This window comes from Neophocaena asiaeorientalis, unplaced genomic scaffold, assembly GCF_003031525.2.
Source record: "Neophocaena asiaeorientalis asiaeorientalis breed wild unplaced genomic scaffold, Neophocaena_asiaeorientalis_V1.1 scaffold134, whole genome shotgun sequence".
Taxonomy (NCBI): Eukaryota; Metazoa; Chordata; class Mammalia; order Artiodactyla; family Phocoenidae; genus Neophocaena; species Neophocaena asiaeorientalis.
The window spans coordinates 26828105-26851522 of NW_020185339.1; the positions used below are offsets into that span (position 1 = coordinate 26828105).

General features: G+C 49.1%; 1 pseudogene; it reads right to left on the reverse strand.

Annotated features, from left to right (window-relative positions):
- Window positions 1-6007: 6007 nt before the first annotated feature.
- The window catches only part of LOC112393989 (uncharacterized protein C10orf143-like), a 53123-nt pseudogene continuing 35712 nt past the window's right edge, over window positions 6008-23418 (reverse strand).

Genomic DNA, 23418 nt, shown 5'->3' on the forward strand with positions numbered 1-23418 from the left:
GAGGCCTGTCTGGGGGAGGGACAGCTCAGCCCCGGTGCTTTCCTCCATGAGCTCCTTGGGGGGGCCCTGTGCCTTCTACCCCACAACTGTCCCAGAGATGTTCCAGCCCCTGTGAAGACCCACTCTCACCCACTCCCTTCCTCCTGAGGACCCAGGCTGTGGCTGTTGATCCTGAGACTCTCTAAGGATGAGTGCGGCGTGGTGAGGACACAGAGCGCCCCCTGCTGCCCTGTGAAGCACCCAGGGTAGCTCACCCTCCCATTGCTGTCCACCTGGGTGGCCTCTTCTGGGGAGACCCCATCATCCAGCATGGCTTGGAGCTGGGCAGTGTCATTGTGGAAACAGGCCCAGTACAGGGCGCCCAGTACGCAGCTTGGGGTAAAGGTCTCGTGGTCGGGGCAGGACAGGGTCTCAGCGACGTCCAGCCCTCCCTTCTGCAGTGTCAGTTCCTCCTCTTCCATCCTGGGGGCAAGAAGGCGAGTCTCCCCTCCTCACGCAGTTGGCATCTATAACACAGAATGAAGGGAACAGTCTCCCTGGATTCCAGGAGGGGTCCCAGCAGCTGGCCCTGGGGAGAGCTTTTTCCCGCTGGAGTCTCCCGTCCCATCCACCTTGGAGAGAGGACAAGCCCCTGGCAGGGAGGCCGAAGGGCAAGAGCCCTAAGAGGGCCGAAGTCGTTCACTGCAAGTGAGGGTCCTAGTTAGAGTCAAGGAAGAGAGGCGGTCTTCTCTTTCCCATGGGACCTTACCTGGGGTTTGGAGGGTCCCTAGGAGGCAGTCATTGCTGGGGCCCAGCCTGGAGCCCACAGCAACCCCCCAGACTCCTGGGAGCACACACACTGGGTCTCTGGTGTGTCTCGAGGTGGACTAACAGCCCCAGGAAGCAACGCAGGTAACAGATGGCGCGACTTAACAGAAAAAGCTGCCTCAGACACCTCGGGGCTGAGCCGGATCAAGCCGGGTTCGTTAGGGATGGGGGGTGAGGGCGGGTGCGGGCGGTGACGCTGCTCTCCTCTCCAAGCCGACCAACACCCGCCCCAAGAGCCTGGCCGGGGTGGGCGGGGCCCGAGTCAGGGCGGCTCCTCCCCCGCGGAGGCGGCAACGGAGGTGGGGTGCCAGGGGTCACCTGAATCTATTTTTTGAGGTTCTGGGAAAATTAAAGTATAAAGAATTGCTTAATTAGGGGTACAAAAATCATGATATATTAAGTTTAATGGATTAATCTGGTGTGGTAAATTAAATATGAAATATTGAAATTGTGTTAATACTTAAATAAATCATTTAAATTAAACCATTTATTTACAATTATTTATTAAATTAATACATTATTATGTAAGTATTCTTTAAGTTAAATTACTATTAAATATCAAACTTAATGAATTGGGTTTGGACCTCAGGTGTAGAAATTGGAGCCAATCATATTGCTGTACTTATATCACTCCCACTATCAGACTGTACAAGATCTCTCTCTTGTTTTATTTTACTTCATTTGGTTTATCTCTTTCATCCCTGATCCCCACAGCCCATCCTCCTCCTTTCCTTTACCAATTGACACATATATCCTTGAAAATGTACATTTCACTGAAAAAGGTAGTGTTGATTTGTGTACATTTTAAGTAACACCTTAGATTGTGCTACAGAGCTCATCGTGTTTGCTCCTTTTACTCAGCGTTATGTTTTTGGGATCTGGCCTTGTTGCGTTCTGTGCAGTGCGCCAGTCATGAGTGCCTTTGGTTGTAAGTAACCAAAAGCTGACCTCAGCGGTGTGGTGGCTGCCACATTCTGGCAGTTCAACATCCATCCAAAACTACAGAAGCTGGAAAGCTAAAATGACACCTCCCAGGTTCTTGTGAGCTAGGAATCTGTGATTTAGGTTCTACTCTTGCGTGAGGCATAAATTTGGAATAGAACTAAGTAGCATGGGACATCCGTTTTGCTGTCACAGGTCATGACAGATGCAGGAGGGTCCTGGTGAGCAGCTTCCTGATTCATCAGCTTCCTGTAGTAGTGACTGTTGTTTTCCCCATCATAGGCAGAGGTCACATGCCTCCCAAAGCTGGGAGTTGTTCCAGGACCTAGAGCCTGCTTCTCCATTTAAACTAGCCAGATTTATTTCTGTTGTCTGCAGTTGAACCCTAACTGACACATGTGGCTTAAACAAATAGAGGTTTATTCTTCATACGGGATAAGAAGTTCAGGCGTAAGAAGCTGTTCGTGTTGATTTAGTAACTTTATGTTGTCAGGGCCTTCTCTAGGAGTCTCTTGACTTTTCCTCATGGTCACAAGATGGCTGCTGTACCTGTCGCCATCACAGTAAAATGTGGTGAATGTACACTGTGGACTCTATGCAGCAGTTAGAAGAAATCTACCAGCTTATGTGTCAGAAATCACTGATGAGATGATAGACTCCCTATCCATAGCCTCCCTTCTCTCTAGTCACCTCTTATTATACTTTGGTGTGACCAGGTGACACAATCTTGGCCAATGAAATGCAAGCCGCAGTCTGATGGGTGAGGCTCCTGAAAAAAATCTTTTGCTCTCTTGATAAAATACGTGAGGTGTACCTTTTAACCTCTTTCTTTCTTCTCTCTTATTCCTGCTGAATAGAATTCCATAGTGTGCATCCATCACATTTTGCTTATTTACCCTTCCAATGATGAACACCCATGTTGCCTCCAACTTCACGCCACTGCAAGTAATGCTGCAGTGAGCATCCTTGTACATATCTAGTTGTAGACCTGAAAGAGAGCGTCTCTGAGACTGCTAGGTCATAGGGAACATGCATACTTATTGACCAGGTACTGTCGGATTGCTCCCTATTTTGTAGTGCACCCACCAACAGTGCATAAAAGTCTCCCACATCATTACAAACCCTTGTACTTATTCGGCCTTCTAATGTTTGTCAATCTGATGGTACAGAACTATAAGGGGATATTGCTATGTTACATTGGATTTTTCTGGTTATCAACAAGGTGAGCATCTCCCCACATACCTGATAGTCATTCTTGTTTCCCCTTCTGTGAATCACCTGTTCATAGCCTGGGTCCAATGTTCTATTAGAATTTCCTGTCTTTTTCTTATTGAGTTTTCAGGAATTCCTTTTAATATTCTAGATAATAAACCCATTGTCAGATGGGTTTTAAATGTGGCAACTGTAATGTAAACCTTTCTGTTAGCTTTATCTGTGGTGAACTTCATCGAAAGAAATCCTGAATTTTGATGTGGTTAAATTCATAAAAAATCTCCTTATACTTTGTGCTTTTGGGTCTTGCTTAAGAAGAATTTCCCACTCCAAGATCACAAGGATCTTCATCTCTCATTACTCTTGCAGTTTTATTTTTAATATTTAGTTTTTAATCCATCTGGAATTTACTTTTATATATGGTGTGAGGAAGAGAGCTGTTACAAACTGAATTGTGTCCCCCTAAAATTCATATGTGGAAGGCTTAACCCCCAATGTGGCTGTATTTGGAGACAGTGATATTATGGAGGTACTTAAGACTAAATGAGTTCCTAGGGGGCCCTAATCCAATAGGACTGCTGTCCTTTTAGAAAAGGGAGAGACACCAGAGCACGCTCTCTTTCTCTTTTTCTCTCCTCCCTTCCCCCACCCCTGTGTGAGCACAGTGGAAAGACCATGTGAGGATACAGTGAGAAGAGGCCATCTACAAGCCAAGGAGAGAGCTCTCACCAGAAACCAACCCTGCTGGCATCTTGATCTTGGACTTCCAGCCTCCAGAACAGTGAGAAAATAGATTTCTGTGGTTTAAGCTTCCCAGTCTGTGGCATTTTGTTATGGCAGCTCAAACAGACTAATACAAGATCCAGTCTTTTCTCCAACTAGTGAGATACCCCCATCTATTAGACAATTCTCTTCCCCCTGATTTGTAGCATCATCTTTATCATATGTAAACTTCAAGTTTTCTTTAATGTTTTACGCTGTGTTTGAGTTTTTCTATCATTTTACTAGACTGTTCCAGTCTGATGCAACACTGATTTTATTACTCCAGCTTTGTAGTACGTCTGACTACCTGATAGGGTGAGTTCTCCATATTTCATTTTCTTTTTCAAAATTGATTTTTATTCTTTCATATAAAATTGCAGGACTTCCCTGGTGGCGCAGTGGTCAAGAATCTGCCTGCCAATGCAGGGGACACAGGTTCAAGCCCTGGTCTGGGAAGATCCCACATGCCATGGAGCAACTAAGCCCGAGCGCCACAACTACTGAGCCCAAGCGCCACAACTACTGAGCCCCCGTGCCACAACCACTGAAGCCTGCACGCCTAGAGCTGGTGCTCCACAACAAGAGAAGCCACCGCAATGAGAAGCCTGTGCGCCGCCACAAAGAATAGCCCCCGCTCGCCGCAACTAGAGAAAGCCTGCGCACAGCAACGAAGACCCAACACAGCCAAAAAAAAAAAAAAAATTGCAAATAAGTTTGTTGAATTCTTTAGAAAAAATTTGCTGGCATTTTGATAGGAGTTGCATTGAATTTATAGATTAATTTGGAGAAAGTTGATTGCCTCACAATGTTAAATTTTCTCCTCCACCAACACGGTATATATCCATTTTCCAGGTTTTCCTTTATGTTCTTCAATACTGTTAAATTTTCTCCAGCAAGGTCTTATACATTCTTTGTTAGGTTGATTCCTAGATTCTTTATAGTTTTTCTTGCTATTGTAATTCAAGTCTCATGTTTTTGTTTTTGTTTCGCTTATCGTTGATGCAGATTTAATTTTTTCTTTCTCTTTCTTAGACCTCATATATGCTGAATCAGATTGATCGCAATCCCCAGTTCTCATTATTGGTGCCTGTATCGTCTGCTTTTATTTAGCTTATTAATTAGCTAATTATTGTTAACAAGGCAATAAATACCCGGAATACCACCTCCAAACGAAAGCTTGAACTTGACAATACACTACGTGATTTTCCCAATGTATCCCCTGCCCCTCCCCACCCAAGGCAGCTATAATCCTGAATTTCATGCCTTTTGTTTTGTTCCTTTATATATTGTTTTATTGCATCTTTAGGTATTCCTTCAAAGTATACATATTATGTATATTACACATATATAATTCTAGTATTTTAGCTTAAAGGATGTAAATGCTGTATGTAGCCTTTTGCTGTCTACTTTTATCACTAAATAACATATTGCTAAGATTCATTCATATTGTCGTGTGGTGCTACAGTCCGGTCATCTTTGTTGCTATGTGTATATTCACTCCATTGTGTGAATATACCACAGTTATCATGCTGCTCTATTGATGGATATTTGGGGTGTCTCCAAGTTTCTGCCACTATAAATTGTGCAGCTATGAACACTCTTCTTTTTTTTTTTGATCCAGCAGGGAGGTATGCAAGATCTTAGTTACCTGACTAGGGATCGAACCCACGCCCCCCTGTAGTGGAAGCACGGAGTCTTAACCACTGGACCGCCAGGGAAGTCCCAAACACTCTTCTTTTTTTAATGAGAAATTTCCATTTTAATAGGTGGTCCTGTACCTGATAACCTGGGTTAGGAACTCACACAGAACAGACCGGGTACCAGCATTTAGTAAAATTCAGTTGAAGATTATAGTGCATTTTAAATATAAAAATAAGACTTTTAGTTTAAAAAGAGTACATAGCCCTGGATACATCCATAAAACAATGGAAAATTATAAAGCAGGGCTACATCTAGTTATGGGTCCATAAGCCACAGGACTCTCAAACCTCACAGGATGTTTGATACTGAATTTTCTTAAACTTTTAAATAATGCAATTGATCTTCTCAGGCAAGATGCATTTGAAAGGAGGCCTAGTGAGCAATAACATTTGGAGGCTCTTCTGAAGTGACGGGATCCTCCTGGCTCTGGCGCAGAGGCCCATGGGAGTACCTGGCGGAGAGGACAAACCGGGCTGCTATTTGAACAGGTGGGCACCCACATCCATCCATGAGAGATTTACATTTGCTGGCACACGAGGGCTCCAAACCACAACTGGAATCTTCCTTTTTCAGCTTGCATCTTCTAACAATTCTCTGTATGGTTAAAATGTCCAGATTCCCCCGCAGTGCATCTGGAGCAAGGCTGAGCCGAGGAATCCCCACACTTGGTCTCCCCTGGCCACTGTGTGTCCTTCGTGCTCCTCCCGGCTCCAGGATTCCAGGGTGCTCGCCTTCACCTGGAGGCAGCCCTGCTCCTGAGCAGCTGCCTCCAATCTCCTGCAGGCCATTTTCCAGTTCCCCGGAATCTGCAGCTCCCCTGGCCTCTGCCGTCGCCACCGGACCGGGGCCAGAGTGTCCACGCTGCCCCAGGCCTGAGTCCGCCCAGCCTCTCATCAAACGCTCTTGCATGATTGTGTATGCAAGAGTATTCTAGGAGTGGAATTGCTGAGTCAAAAATCATTTAATTATACAATTTTAGAAGATAATGCAAACTTGTTTTCCAAATTGTTTGTACCATTTATAACTGAACCCAGTAAATGTAAAAGACCCTGTGAGGCTTCTTCCACTCTTGTGTTGTCAGCCTTCTAATTTTTGCCAGTTAGAAGGATGTGAAGTGGTATCTCATTATGGTCTTGATTTGCATTTCCCTAATAACTAATATTGTTGCACATCTCTTCACGTGTTTGTGGACTGTATGTAATAGAATTCTCTCGCTGGACACAGGCTACCCAACTAGAGGTTACATTTTCTAGCCATCCTTGCATTGAGTATGACTATGTGATTAAGCTCTGGCCTAAATTGACTCTTTGTAAGTGGAGATGGTATGCTCAGTTTCTAGAAGTATCTTTAATGCGATGGGAGTGTGTTCTTCTCGTCTTCACCATCTTGCCTTCTGGCTGCAGAAGTTATAGCTGGCGCTAAAGCAATCATCTAGGACCATGAGGCAGAAGCCATATGTTAAAGATGAAGGAACTACAGAGAAGTACCTGGTTTATTTGTCTATACCTGGGCCCAAATCACACTGTCCTAAGTACTGAAGCTTTAAAATGAATCACGGTGTCTGCCAAAGCAAGTATTCCCACTTTCTTTTTCTCCTTTAACAATGTCTTGACTACTCTTGGTCCTTTGAACTATTGGTATTTTGAATGTTTGTCAAATGTGACAGACTGAAGACAGCCACAAATCCTTTGACACTTCTCCTACTGGGAGGTGTTCTATTTACCTTTCCCTTGAACCTGGCTGGTCTTAGGGGCTCATGGCAGAAGTGATGCTGTGTGATATCTGAAGCTGGATCAGAAGAAACCTTTCAGCTTCCCCCTTGGAAGTCACTCTCAAGTTATTCCCTCTCAGGATGCAGCCACCATGCTGTGAGAAGTCCAGCTTGTAGGTGCCATAGTTGACAGCCCCAGCTGAGTTTCCAGCCTCCAGCCGGCATCAACAGCATCACGGGAGTGAGCCACCTTAGGCATCCAGCCTAGTTGAGCCTTCAGGTGACTCCAGCTTTGCAATGAACACCTGTCTGCGACCATATAAGAGACTCTTCTATTTAATCTGTAGATCAATTTAAAGAAAACTGATACCTCTGTAATATTGAATCTTCTAATCCTTAAACATGGTCTATCTTCTGTTTATTTAGATTTCTTTAAGGTCTTCAATATTTTATAGTTTTCTCCCTAAAGGTCTGTGCTAGAGACATTGTGCCCACCCGTATTCAGTTCTTCTATCTCTTCCAGACATATGGAAGATTATACTTCCCCAGCTCTCTTGCAACTAAGCGAAGTTGTGTGGCTAATTTGTCTAATAGGTTGTGAGTGGAATCGACAATGTCCCTTTTGAACCTATGCATTCACTTGCTAATGTAAGACCCTCCAGCAGCTTTTTTCCTGCCTTGGTGATGGCAGAGGATGCCTCATGGCAAGATGGTGGAGCCACAGGATCAAAGCAACCTGAATTACCGAATTGCTACCTGGATAATCATCCAGACACATGGCAGATTTTGAGTGAATGAGAGTGAGAAATCAGCTTTTTGTGTGTGTTAAAGTACTGATATGTGGTTGACTAATAGAACATTTTATATTGTACATGTTTTGATAGATTTTTTCCTACATACATTCTGATGGTAGGTAAATAGTATCCTTTTATTAATTTTATTAATATTTTCTAACTGCTTATTCCTATATTCTATATTTCTATATATTATTTTTACATTCTATTTTATGTTTTATTCGAATAGAATATATTTTGCATATTAATTTTATATGCAACAAGCTTTCTAAACTTTCTTATTGATTTTAATAATTTATCTATAAATGCTTTTGGATTTTTGCACCTATATTCATGGATGAAATTGGCCTCTAATTCTCACTTTTTACCACCCTTGTCAGGTTTTGATATCATAAAATAATAATTCATAAAATAGGCTCATATAGTAAGTTGAGAAGTATTGTCTCATTCTCTCTTTTCTGGAAGAGTCTGTGAGGGGATCATGATTATTTGTTCCTTAATATTTGTTACTCTTCCCAGTGAAATCAACCAGGCTGTAGTTTTCTTTACTCTTTTTTTTAATTTTTAAAATTTTTTGTGCAGTGTGCGGGCCTCTCACTGTTGTGGCCTCTCCTGCTGCGGAGCATAGGCTCTAGACGCGCAGGCTCAGCGGCCATGGCTCACGGGCCCAGCCACTCCGCGGCATGTGGGATCTTCCCGGACCGGGGCACGAACCCGTGTCCCCTGCATCGGCAGGTGGACTCTCAACCACTGTGCCACCAGGGAAGCCCTGGACTCCTAGCTTTTTACAGAAATCTTCTATGAAATTCCTCACCTTGATTCTGTCAGATATAAAGGCTATGGAAATTGAAGCTCAAGTTTGCCTAATTCAACAGCTGTCCTCAAGCTAAAGTATATTCTTTGCTCTGTTTCCCTGAGTTTCTGCCTTCCCTTAGATTTTAACCTAATAAATTCTTGCTATCTGGCCAACTCTTCAATGCTTTTAAAATAATTTGTATTTTAACTTGCATTTTTACTGTTTTACTCCGAAAGATTAGTCCAGAGTCCAGCCGGTCATATTATTGGAAATAAAATTTCCTCTAATCATAATTAAAAATCAACCTAATAGGAAAATGGACAAAAGGCATGGTAATTAATTCATAGAAGAAATACAAATGGCCAAAATAAATATATGAAAAGATACTTCATCTCACAAGTAAGCAGGAAAAGGCAAATTAAAATAGTAATGGGGACTTCCCTGGTGGCACAATGGTTAAGAATCCGCCTGCCAATGCAGGGGACACGGGTTCGAGCCCTGGTCTGGGAAGATCCCACACGCCGCAGAGCAACTAAGCCTGTGCGCCACAACTACTGAGCCTGCGCTCTACAGCCCGTGAGCCGCAACTTCTGAGCCCACGTGCCACAACTACTGAAGCTCGCACGCCTAGAACCCGTGCTCTGCAGCAAGAGAAGACACCGCAATGAGAAGCCCACGCACGGCAACGAAGAGTAGTCCCCGCTCGCCACAACTAGAGAAAGCCCACGCGCAGCAACGAAGACCCAACGCAGCCAAAAATAAATAAATATATTTTAAAAAAATAATGAAATATCAATATTACTCTGGACCATCAACTTAACAAAAATTAAACACTAGTAATATTAAATGCTTACACTGTTGGAAGAATGTAAATTAGTAAATATTTTTGGAAAGCATTTTGACAGTGTCTATCAAAATAACAAATGTACATACACATTAATCCAGAAATTCTGATTTTAGAAATCTTTCCCAAAACAGCACTTGCATATGTGAACAAAGATATACTGTGTATAACTTTGCAGTGTTATTTGTATTAGTAAAAAAATTTAGAAACCACTTAAATGTTCATCAGTAGAGGAAGGGCTTGGGAAAATATGCACGTGTAGATTTTGCCTTCATTAAAAAAAAAAAAAAGATAGGGGAATTCCCTGGCAGTCCAGTGGTTAGGGCTCCACACTTCCACTGCAGGGGGCACGGGTTCGATCCCTGGTCGGGGAACTAAGATCCCACATACTGTGCAGCATGGCCAAAAAAAGGGATAGATCCATATGGATTGCTCGAAAATATCTCTGAGAAATGTTAATTGAGAAGAAAAACTCAATGTAATATATATATCGTGTGTGTGTGTGTGCCCGTGCACAGTTGGCCGCTTACATATATGTAAGTAATGCATAGAAAGGCCTGAAACAGTAGTTCTCAACATTGGCTGCACAGTGTAATCACTTGAGGATTTTTAAAAATAGTGATGCCTGGGGACTTCCCTGGTGGTCCAGTGGGTAAGACTCCACGCTCCCAATACAGGGGGCCTGGGTTCGATCCCTGGTCGGGGAACTAGGTCCCACATGCATGCCGCAGCTAAGAGTTCGCATGCCACAACTAAAGATCCAAGTGCTGCAACTAAGACCGGGCACAGCCCAAATAAATAAATAAATATTAAAAAAAAAATAGTGATGCCCGGGACGCACCCCAGAGATTCTGAGGTAATTGGTCTGGGGCACAACTTGAGCAAGGGGATTTTAAAAATCTCCTCATGTGATTCTAGTGTGCAGCCAAAGTCGAGGACTACTGTAAAGAATGAAGCTCATTAAAATGTTGGCAGTGGGGACTTCCCTGGTGACGCAGTGGTTATGACTCAGTGCTCCCAATGCAGGGGGCCCTGGTTTGATCCCTAGTCAGGGAACTAAATCCCACGTGCATGCTGCAACTAAGAGTTTGCATGCCACAACTAAGGAGCCCTGGAGCGACAACTAAGGAGCCTGCGAGGCACAACTAAGGAGCCCACCTGCCACAACTAAGACCCGGTGCAACCAAATAAATAAATAATTTTTTTTTTTTAATGTTGGCATTGATTCACTTAAGGAGGGGGATAGGAATGAGATGAAAGGGGACCTTCATATTTTGCTTTTTAATGTTTGAATCTTCCACCAGGATAATTACTACTTGATAACAAAAGGGGAAAAGAAAAGAATCAGAAAGATTTCCCTATTTCCTCCTCTTCCTCCACAACCTCTGCTGTACAGAGTTCATCATTGCTCAGTGCTATCTCAGAAATTCATTCATTCACTCAATAACTATTAATTGAAACCTAGTTTGTGTCAGGCATATATTTTGGCTCTGGTGCTTTTCACACTAGTTATCGTTAATCTCATACTTGGCTATTTCCCTCACCTTGGTCCCTCTGTCTCCTGCATCTAGCACAGGGTCCGCCACTCAGGAAATGTGAATTTCCTGAGGCTGTCCTCCGGCCTGAAGAACCCCTCAGCACCATTCAGGAGTGACTGTACTAAAAGGATAGGAGCCTTTAACTTGTGCTGAGAGGCCCCAGGAACATCTAGCTAGGTAAAGGGGATTTCACATTTTGCTTTGCGAATTCTCTTCCCGCAAGCCTTGAGAAGCTCCTGCCAGTTCAGTACACACCACCCCCCAGCCTCTGCAAGGGTCCTGTTTCTGAAAGGCCACTCTCAGCCAGCAGGTGGCAGCCCTGTGCAGGGATTGGGAGAGCATCCCCACCCAACAGAGTGGAGGCTATAGCAGAGGGTGCTGGGGGCAGGTGCAGGGTCTTGGCAGGACTAGTGCACAGGGGTAGAGTGGTGGAGTTCGATTTGTGGCGCAAACCACAAAGGACAGGAGAATTATTTTTGTAGGTCATCATTCGTCAGCTTGTCCGGGCACCCAGAAGTTTCATGAGTTTTCTTTTACATTCCATCTGCAGCGATGCCCATTTGGAGGTGCCCCGTCCAGGCTTCGGGAGACCTCTGTGTCCCTCCCCAACCCCTGCTCAGTTCCTCAGCCTGGGTCTTGACCCTTCCTGTGTATGTCTTTGCTGATAGAGATGATTGCGGCAGTGGGGGAGTGGAGGTTCCTGGTTAATGTGTCAAATAATGGATAACATCCTGGGTCATACAGGTAACTTTCTGTGAGGTACATTTCCTTCTGGAGTCTCCGTGTGGCGGCCTTAAGGATTAACAGTGAAGGAATTGTGCAGGTTATCCTCCTTTTGATCTCTGAGCTGCTGGGGTCTGACAGGAGTTTACCAGAATGCTCTTTTCTTGCCACTCCAGTTTCTCTTCAGCTTAGTTTTCTTCACTGCCTTCTGTCTGGCTTCACCTTGTCTCCATCTTTTCAGTTTTTGATCTTTCTCATCTTTCTGTCTGGGTCTTTCCATCTTTTGACCCCTCTAACTCTCTCTCTTAAGCCCTGATAATATGCATTGTTTGGAGCACCGGCTTGATTCTCTCTCTATCTTGCTCTCTGACCGTCATGCCATATCTCCAGCCATCTAATCCTCCGGGCTGGGGTTTGCAGGAGTCTTGACATGTGGAATTCAATCAGAGAAAAAGGGGGAGTCTGGGGGAGAGCACAGTGGCAAATCTTCAGATAAAGAGCTGAGAAAGAGCGCTTGGGTCCAGTTTGGAGCACAGACCAGTCACCCGTCAGGAGCCAAGTGTCCTCTCATCTCATCCTCTTCCTTTCTTTCAGGATCTTTTTCCAGCATGAGCCCCCCTATTCCTATCCTACAGGTCTGGTGGCAGGTACAGCTGGGGCCAGAGGTCAGTAGGGAAATGGCCCAACCCAGCTTAAGGACTAGGAATGGTACCCAGCAGGGTAGGGCGGAGAATGGAGGAGATGGCCTCTGACCCCAGCTCTGGCCCCTTCTGGGGGTCCTGTGTGACCTGCCGTAGGTCATGGCCCCTCCTCCCCAACCACGATCTACATCACAAAACCCACAGCTCGTAACTCAACGCCAACCAGGGAAGCCTGGGGTTGATTTAGGGCCCCCTCTGACCAGTTCACCATCACTAGACTGTGGCCCCGGGGGTGGGGGTGGGGATGAGGGTCATGGGTGAAGTTCAGGCAGGGGGGTCCTGCCCGACACTACATCGTACCTGCTGCACTCTCAGTGGACTTTTTGGGGGAGGGGTCCAGGCACAGGAGCTCAAGGTTCTCACTGACCAGCCCATTCTTGCTGGCTCAGCTCAGGACCATGCTGAAGGAGCAGCATCCATGGCTTAGTAGGTGTTCAGGGTCAGCATCCTCAGGATTCAGGCCCCGGGCATTTTACAAAGCAAAGAGAGCCTCCTTACGCACCGAGAGAGCAGATAGGTCCTAAGTAAGCCCCCCCACCCATCGCCACCAACCTCAGTTATACTGAGCTTCTCAGGGCTCATCTTCCCAGCCCGGGGTTCCACAGTCCACCACCAATTACATATATGTTTCACCTGGTGCATTTCTTTTTTTTTTTTTTGCGGTACGCGGGCCTCTCACTGCTGTGGCCTCTCCCGTTGCGGAGCACAGGCTCCGGACGTGCAGGCTCAGCGGCCATGGCTCACGGGCCCAGCCGCTCCGCGGCATGTGGGATCTTCCCGGACCGGGGCACGAACCCGTGTCCCCTGCATCGGCAGGCGGACTCTCAACCACTGCGCCACCAGGGAAGCCCCCTGGTGCATTTCTTGTTGTTAGCTTCCATCCATCCACTATTCTTTTCTGGAGATATCACTAAAGGATCTCCTCCATTTGGAATGTTTCAAACTTTTTTGACCATCACCCACAGTAAATACATCTACCTTCAGCCTCAGGACACATGAACATACATATAACTAAAAGCAAAGTTTTATAAAACTATGTGATGCACTGTGATGGTTTTTGTTTTTGTTTTTTTAATTTATTTATTTATTTTTGGCTGTGTTGGGTCTTTGTTGCTGTGCGCGAGCTCTCTCTAGTTGCCGTGAGCAGGGGCTACTCTTTGTTGCGGTGCGAGGGCTTCTCATTGCGGTGGCTTCTCTTGTTGCAGAGCACGGGCTCTAGGCGTGCAGGCTTCAGTAGTTGTGGCACGCTCTAATGTTTTCTACTCCATTTTATTTCGTAAGAAAAAATGTTTAAAAAATAATTTTACAAACAATTAAGGTGCTGACACTTACAGTTTATAAGTAACCTGTTACATTTTTACACCTTCACAAGTTGTAAAGCCCATTTTACAAAGAGGAAAATCCACATCATCTTCATAAAAGCCAGTGAGAAGGTAAGGCAGGGTTCTTTCATCGACCCATTTTATAGATGAAGAAACACAGACTCTGAGAGGTTAATGGACCTGCTTGAGATCACCCAGCTGGTGAGTGGCAGGGATGGGCTACCAAGCCGGGTCTTTTCCGTGCTGGTTTGTGGTCCCCTGTACCCTGTAGCTTCCCTTTCTCTCCTCCTCAACCCTCCCAATTGATATCATTATCTCTTTCCAGTTTGAAGACCATCCCTTCTGGGGGGAAGATGGAGGGACAGAACATCTGAGTAATTCTGTTTTCCATGTCATCTGTTAGCCTTGCGCCATCTGCCGATTCTACTCTCAGCCCCGACCCTCTCTCCCTGAGAGGCCGGAGCTGGGGAAGAGGCTGTTTTCTGGGGTCTGGACTCAGAATACCCACAGAACGCTCACTTTTCTGCTCAGAACCAACAGCAGTGGACTAGAATTACAGGGCGCGCAAGGGAGGGGAACGAAATGGGGGAAAGGACTTTCTGACATAAGAGGGATAAAACAGTAGGAGTCCCCCACCACTCGCAGGGTCTTGTCTTCACGCCCGTCACACCTCCACCTTGATGAGGCTCCAGAGCTGCTGGGAGGATGAACTGATCCCAGCAGCCCGAGCCCTGCAAGCTGCTCTGGGTGAAGGCAAAGGAAGTCCATCTTACAGGGAGCTGGGGCAGATTTATGGGGCCTCGGGTGTGGCCGGCTGTTACTCAGCCTCTGACTTTTTAGTTCCCCAGTCTCCTCCCCCACCCCATCTCCTCCCCAAGAAGGCCTTTGTGCAGGACAATGAAGAGTCTATAAATTCCAGGGGACAGGGATGTCGGGGGAGGGGACACTTCAGCTCAGCATAGACAGCAAAGGGGGGGCCTCCATGGACCTGCTGCATCTCATCTAATCCACGCTGGAGCTCAGAGAGAACGGTGGGCCAAGCCTTTCCACTGCTTTTGACAGATGAAGAAACAGGCTCAGGGGCAGAGGGTGTCTCTAGTCCCTGTTCCGTTCACTCTATCTTTGAGTTTGGGTGTCAACACATCACAGTATTTATTTTCCCTCTCTTACTCATCCCCTGGTCATTCCCTCAAGCCAGGCATTCACTCAACAAACACGTGTATTCACTCAACAAACACTCATTGATTACTAACTGTGCCAGGCCAAGGACAGAGGCAGAGCCTGGCCCGCCCTGGAGGAGCACACAACAGCAGGCTGTGACTTAGAGGCACCAAAAGTGTAGCTCTAACCCCAGTTTTTCAGGCTGGCAACCTGTACCCTGATCTCTTTCCTCAGCAAGTCCTCTGCAGCTGATGAAGTACTTTCACAAGCAATTTTTTTTTTTTTGGATTAAAGTATAGTTGATTTACAATGTTGTATTAGTTTCAGGCATAAAGCAAAGGGATTCAGTTATACATACATATATATCTTTTCTTTTTCTTTCCAGATACTTTTCCTTATAGGTTAGGGCTTTTTTTTTTTTTTTTTTTGCGTTAAGCGGGCCTCTCCCGTTACGGAGCACAGGCTCCAGACGCGCAGGCTCGGCGGCCATGACTCACGGGCCCAGGCGCTCCATGGCATGTGGGATCCTCCCGGACCGGGGCATGAACCCGTGTCCCCTGCATCGGCAGGCGGACTCTCAACCACTGCGCCACCAGAGAAGCCCCTAGGGCATTTTTTAATGTAATCCTGCCCAGGGCTCTGGGAGTTAGGTATTGTGTATGCCTCCCATGACGCTTCGTTAATATGGCGCTGAGAAGGTAAGTGGTTGCCCTTTGGCGGAGGGCAGAACACCAGGACCCAGGCCCTTGCCTCTGCATCACAGTTGCACCTCTGAGTGCTGTGGGGACCCAGAGCAAGGGCACAGGCTGTGGCCTACACGTCCTCTTCTACTCACTAGCCCTGTGCCCCCATGCTGACCCTTCCCTGGTGTTCCGTTCTCCTGTTCTGTTCCACCTTGCTGCGGTAGTTATTAAATGCCCCAGCTTCAACCGTATATTACTCATCTCACGCATCTATTGTGCGATGAAAATTAATGAACCCAATGCTGAGATGCGTGTGCATGTTTGCTGAACGATCACACATCGTGTGTGTCTGTGTGTCTCTACTTGTAAACTGAGGATATTAGTAGGTACTTTGTCATACAAATTAAATTAATTAAGCCATGTAAAGCACCTAATGGCTGGCACATAGTAAATGCTCAGTAAGTGTTGGCTGCTAAGATTACCGTGACTGGAAACCACAGGCCTGCCCATGTATATGAGGCATTTGGGTGAACACAGCGGTTTGCAGCTGGCCCCCCCAGGGAGCACACCCCTTAGAGTAACCAGATAGACTAGTGTCCAGTTCATTTCCCAGGGACTCCCGCATTCCTGAAATGTATGGAAATATTGAGCTGGGCATCATGCTAGCAGAGAACAAGAAAGACACCTGAATTCATGAAGCTGACATTCTGGTGGGTGAAACAGACCACAGACCAAGTGAACGAAGAGGATAGTTACAGAAAGTGGTGAGTCCTGTGGAAGACACGGATGAGGTTAAGTGACACAGTACATCAGGCAGATGGGTGTGGGGCTGCTTCAGTAGTGTGGTCAGGGCTGATGGGGAGGTGACATACCTGTGAAGGAGCTGGGCAGAGCATTCCAGGCAGAGGGACCTGCAAGGCCAAGGCCAGAGGTGGGGAAAAGCTTGTCTAGTTCAAGGAACAGAAAGGCAGCCAGGGTGAGCAGTGCCTAGGCAGAGGGGGGAATGCTGGAGGAGACGTCGGCATAGGCAGGCGCCAGGGTGAAGTTGGGGCTCTCTTCCAGAGGAAGCCACGGAGGTTGTTTAGCAGGGAGTGACATGCTCTGATTTGTTTTCTGATTGGTATTTTTAATGCCCCCCCTGGCAGCTGTATGAGTTGACTGTTGGGGAACCAGGAGAGCAGACAGAAGCCTCTGAAGCTGTGCAAGGAAGTAGGAGTAATAGGGGCTTACATGCTGGAGAGGTTGGGGGCGGGGTCTGATCCAAGATATAGCTTAGAGACAGAAGGGCCAAATTTTGCTAATGAGCTGGACAAGGGAAGGATGGGAGAGTAATTCGGGAAGAGAGAAAGGGCCAGGGAAGCCCAGTTTGTAGAGCTGTGTCCTGGGTCTTGAGAGCCCTCTTGTTCTCTCTGGCCCTGCCCCTGCCCCACACAGGCCACCTCGAGCCATCTGCGCTCCGGCACACAGTCCGCTGCCCTAAAGCACGGGCAGTCCGGGCTTGCTCCTTCCATCCCTCAGTGAGAAAAGGTGCCCCTTGCCTTCCTCCAGAGTCAGCTCCTGCCGAGGCCCGAGCTTGGATTTCGGACCCCATTCTAAACTCCCGGCCCTTGTTTAGATCACAACCTGCACAACCGTCCAGCTCCCCTCTCCCCAGCCTGAACCCCTGCCCGGACCTGAACACCCTAGGAGCTCTGAGACCTACAGGCGCGGGGCTTGGAGGGACAACCGGCCTGAGCCGACTCGGGCTGGGAGCGGGACGGGAGGGCTTGGCTTTTCCTAAGGGAATCTCCCAGCCCCGCTCCCGGGGGAAGGAAGTCCTCTCCCGGACCTGCGCCCCTCACCCCGCTCGCGGCCCAGTCGGTTCCGGGCCGCAGAGGCCGCCGCCCCTCCCGCCCGCGAAAGCTTGCGAGGCCGATCTTCCGGCCTCAGGCTAAGGGCGGGGAAGGGTCCGAGCGGTAATTGCCGCCATCTGCTCCCTCCTCCCTCCCCTCCCCCAAGCCTGGGGGAGGGGCTGAAGCGTTCCGAACGCCCCGCTCTTACGCGCACCCCCGGCTCGGGAGGGGAGGGCGGGAGCTCAGGGGTGACCCGCGAACCCGCCTTGGGGCGAATGCTGTGGGGTGCCGAGAGCGCCCCGACCCGCCTCTCTTTGGCTGCGGACGTGGATTCCCCTGCTGGAGTCACACAGCTTTACAAGACACAGAATCCCAGTGTTCAGGTTCTGCTCCTGGTGGGGTCGAGACTTCTGAAGCATCCTGGGGGTTGTCCCTCCTCAACTCGCTGACGCACGCATTGGTCCGTGGTCAAGTCTTGCTTTGGGATATTAACGCATCAATCTCTGAACAGGACGGCTGTGACTGGTGTGGGTGGAAGGGGAAGGGAGGGTGAGGAACCCAGGGGAGGGCCTGGAACCCCCTCGAAGAGGCTGGGTGGAGGAGACAGAACTTGGCTCTCGGACGCCTCCCTCAGGCCGGGCTGAAATTCTCCCCCAGTTACTCCGCAAGGGTGGGGCATCTTGAATACGTTCCTTCTCCGCTCAGAGCCGTTTCCTCCACTGTAAAACGGGGATACCCCAGTATCTACTTCTCGGGTGATTCCACAGAGGGCTAGTTGCTAGTCTTGGGGATACCAGGAGCATCAGGCCCTCCCCTGGTCTTGGGGAGCCCCCGGGGCAGGGGGAGTGATGACAGGGGTTGATTGGTCCTGTGGAAGGTGCTGTGACAGCTGGGGACCCTGAGGAAGCAGAGACTCCGCTGGGGAAGAGGGGGGTGGGCTAGGGACAGGAGGCCAGGGAACAGATGATGCGAGCTAGCAGCCTCACTGGTTTCAAGCCCATCTCCTGGGGTCTCTGCAACAAGAGCTTCAAGCGGTGAGGATGTTGTCCTCTCCATCCCTGTACTGATGGCAGCTCTGGGGGCATTGGGGGTGCTCACAGGGCAGAGTACCCCACTGCCCTGGCGCAAGGAACCACTGCCCAAATGCTTACACATCTTCACACACACCCTCAGGGGTAGGAGCAGAAGCACAGGTGATCCCGAGTGAGATTAGGCTCCCATATATATCAAGCCCTCATCCACCTTCTCATGTCAAGGTCCCTGGGTGACACAGGTGTCCTTCCTGCCAAGATCCTCGGACCTCACCTCGCAGCACAGAACACCTGCTGCCTCCCCTCCTGCAACCTTGCCAACTCCAACAAACCTGTGTTTGCCACTGAGGCCAGTTCCAGAGGGGCGGAGCTACAGCCCCTCCCCGCAACCATCCCCATCACCCACCTGATGGTCTGATTCCTCAACACAGGTGAGCCGTGGGGATGCTCAGCAGGTCTGCTCCCAACCCTGGAGGGGCTGTCACTATAGGGTGGGGATGCAGTGTGAGATGTTCTGGAATCCTAGGGACCACTGGACAACCTGAAGGTATTGCCTGCCGGAGGCATCAGGAGGCTTCTGGGTTTGGGCTGGAAGGAGAAATAGAAGTTCGTGGGGCAGGAAGAACAGCACGTATATTCAATATCCTGTGATAAACCAAAATGGAAAAGAATATTTAAAAAGAGTGTAAGGGACTTCCCTGGTGGTCCAGTGGTTAAGAATACGCCTGCCAGTGCACGGGACATAGGTTTGATCCCTGGTCCGGGAAGACCCTACATGCCTCGGGGCAGCTAAGCCCATGTAGGACAACTACTGAGCCTGCGCTCTAGAGCCCCTGAGCCATAACTGCTGAAGCCCGTGTGCCTAGAGCCTGGGCTCTGCAACAATGAGAAGCCCACGCACCTCAACGAAGAGTAGCCCCTGCACCACAACTAGAGACAGCCCATGCGCAGCAAGGAAGACCCAGCACATCCCCTCCCCCCCAAAAAAAAAAGAATGTAGGGACTTCCCTGGTGGTTAAGACTCTGAGCTTCCACCGCAGGGGTCGCAGGTTCCATCCCTAGTCTGGGAACTAAGATCCCACATTCCGTAGGCCAAAAACAAACAAACAAAAAAGAATGTGTATATGTGTATAACTGAGTCACTTTGCTGTACAGCAGAGATGGGCACAACATGGTAAATCAACTATACTTCAAAAAAGTGTTAAAAATTTAAAAATTAAAAAAAAAAGAACAGCATGTGCAGACTCGGGACTCTGAAGGTAGTGATGTGTCTGGAGCAGGAGTGTTGGGGGAGAGGAGCTGACTAGGAAAGGGAGCAGAGAGGTGTGTGAAGGAAGCTGAAGAGACACATACCTTCGACTTGGGTTTGTTGCAGCAAATTGAAGTGTCAGCATGGGAAGGGACAGAAAGGAACATAAGATGCTGGAAGGAGTGAAACTGACAGGAAGTAAGATATAAAAGTCAGTGCCAGCCCAGTGATTAAAAAGACCATTCACTCATCTGGGCCTCAGACCTGGGAGACAATAGGGACTGGTGGGGACTGTGGTGCTCACGTCAGCCCCAGGGATCCCTTCTGGAAGACCAGTTGCTACTCAGCTCTGGCCAGTTGTTGCCATGCCAGCCTGTGAGCTTAGTATTGTCAGCTATTTTCAAGAAAAATTACAAGTGTAGGTTTTTATGTGTTGCCTCCTGGTTTTTAAATGTTGACAACTATTTTTTAAATCTTTAAAATGGTGTGTGTCTAAAACACACATAGCACAGATATATCTGAGGATGCAAACATACCGGAAGGCTCTTGGAAGTTTTGTAAGAGGGAAATGATCTGAATAACAGGCCTGGGTTTTAGAATGCCCACTCAGGGGCATTATGGAGGAAAGGCCTGGTCAGTGAGGGCAGTTGTAAGTGTCAGGACCAGAGGGGCTGAGGCCTGAACAAAAGCAGCTAACCTGGAGGGGAGGGAAGGCCCCAGGCACAGTGTAGGGTCTTCAGGGATTAGCCTTCCCTGGGGGGTTAGAAGTTGCCTATCCCTTTGTCCCCTCTGACACTGCAAAAACATCATCTACTGGGCAGGGAGACCTATTTGGAGTGGGATGCCCCAAAAAATCCCCAAGGTTGCACTTTAGCAGGCCACCTGGAAGAACTGGGTAAGATACTCCAAACAGCCCCAAGAGGGAGGGGCTGTGTTGGGGGAGGGGCTCAGGAATCCGCCTGGCCTTCAGGAAGACCCCAGCCAGCCCTAATGGGAACCACACGTGGGGTGAGCTGGAATCCTGGATTGCCTGTGACGTCTGGCTTTGGAATCAGACACTTGGCTCAGGTCACTCCTGACCTGCTGAAGTCTGAGGCCTCCCAGCCCCAGCTCCCTACGTAATCGCTGCCAGACACATTCTGCCCCAGCTCGGGGGCCTGCCTGGGTCCTGAAGAGGAGGTGCTTCTCAGCTTCCCCCCACCCCCATTTCCTGCTAGGAGAGCACCTAAGTTCTGGGGGACTGGGGGTTCTCAGACCAGAATCCTAGGCTTCCTGCTGGGCCAAGGGTTGATGATCTCAGAGTATCAGAGCAAGAAGTCCTTCCCAGTATCCCCCCAAACAGCATGCCCTGGACTTCACACACCTCCTGGCGCCCTGAGCTGCTTCTGGCCTTGTAGTAACTGGTACCCTTGGCCTCCATCCCTCCCCTGTAGCATCTATGAGGCGCTCTGTGGCTCTGGCAGTCACAGCCTCTGCCATGCCCCACAGAGTTCATTTCCTGCAGGACCTCAGGCACCAGGAGCAGGGAGCAGTCCAAAGGGCAGGGGAAGAGGCTTGTGAACAGGTGGTTTGCTCCTGAGGATTCTCTGTAAAACCGGGGAGGGGAACAGGTTTCTTCTAGCATACTTCCTGGTGCTCTCTCTTCCCCCTAACTCAAACACCTCCAGGCCCAGGGACTGGAGCTGCGTCACACGGTATTTCAATACCACACGGAGGGTCTAGGAAAATTCCCAGTCCTTATTTGAGTGGTTCACTCCAGCCTTTGGGCCATGGCTGTCATCACACCTGCTAAACCCTCTTCATAACCCTCCAACTATAGTGTGTCTGTATGTGTGGGTGGGTGAGTGGGGATGCACTTCCGGCTCAATCCAGGACCCTCCCAATGACCCCCTACAGGCCCTCAGCCCCAGCCCCCTCCTCCTGGGTACCCTCCTTGAGAACTTCCAGGCAGCCTGCTCAGCATCAGGCCAGGGGCCCAGGCGCTCAGACAGGCTGCATTCCTGGGGGAAGGGGAGAGGAGAGGAGGACTGCACAGAGCACCCTCCTCCCTTCCGGCACAGACCAGGCTGCCCAGCCTGGAGCTCTCTCCAGCCTGCTGAAGATGGCCAGAGTAGCGCCAGCAAAGCCCCTGGCAAAGGCAGCAGGACTAGGCACATAGGGGCCCCTCCTGGTCTCTGCTAAGGACGAAGTCATCTGTGCCTTGGAGCTGTTCTACTCCTGAGGGGACCTAAGGTTCCGGCATTAATAATGACCCACAGTGGGCACTGACTGGGTGAGAGGTCCATGGGGTGAGGTGCCCAGGCATGGAGGGGATGCAGGGCAGAGGAATAGGACAGCCCCTCGGCATAACTTAACACCACACTCCTGCAGGGCAGCTCAATCTCCCAGGAGTCTCTAGAGAGGGTTTAGGGACTTCCAGAGAGAAATCAGGCAGCAGTTGTAGGATATGAGAGAGTACTGGGGAGGAACAGGGAGCTCCCTCCGGAGCTGGTAGATTCGGGTAGTCCCTCCAACCCAATCCATCCCCATCCCCCAGCTTGGTTTCGGGAAGCTCTCCCAATGAATATTTAATAGCTCAGCGCTGGGCCTGATTGAATTTTAATGCTGGCGACCCGAGCCCGGAGCCGAGTCCAGGCAATTAGTCAGGAGCCATTAATGCTGACGGAGCTGATTTATGGAGGGGGGCGGGGGGTGGGGTGGGGTGGGATGGAGTGCTGGAGCCCAAGCTGCCGGGAGGCCCGGGATTGGGCGGACAAAGTCTCCGGCGTCAGCCAATCCCTACGGCTATCTTGGCTTGCTTTGCATCTCATTTGCATAGCACTCCCAGGGGGCAAACCTGGGCGATGGGGAATCCCAAGGGTAGGGGCGACTGGCTGAGAGCGGGACCCAGGCTTGGCCCTCATCCTGAGACCTGACTAGCATTTATGGCGAGGGAAATGTCTCTGTTTTGCACGTGGGATTCCATTGGACAGTCCCATTGTTCAAAGGACCTGCCCCCAAATCTTGGTAGGGCCCAGTTCTGGGGGAAAATTCCAAAGGAGGAGGGGAGCAGAGAGGAGGGCGGACCTGGGAACTCTGGGCAAAGATGCTGGGGCTCAGGACCTAACAAAGGACTCTGGGTTAAAACAGACAGGAGCCTTAAGGAGCCCTTACTGTGTGCCAGGCTCTGTGACTCCATGCGTTCCACGGCTCTTCCGCCTCCCCTACCGGTTCCCGGTCCCTACTTGGCCTCTCAGATGGAGGTTCTGCACAGATGGGGATGAGGGTTTTGGGTTTGGGTTTTCATGGTGCTGGATTACGCCTCCGAGGCCTGGGAATGAATCCAAGGGGCTTTTGGAGGAGATGGCCCTCCTCCCCTCCCTACTCCTCACCCCCATGACCTGTGTGAATGAGCTGGGACTCAGCCTGGAGTGCTCTATTGAACTATGGCCGACCCCTTAAATCGTAGGTCAAGGATTTAGCTGGCCTGTCTGCTGCCACTCTGGCAGGTGGCCTCCTCCTTACCAGCCCCCCACCCCTGTCTGAGCTTTCAACCACTGGAGATGTGGTGGAGAGCCAGCGTCCTTCCCCATGGGTCCAGGCCTTATCTGAGCTGGAGTGGTCTTTACC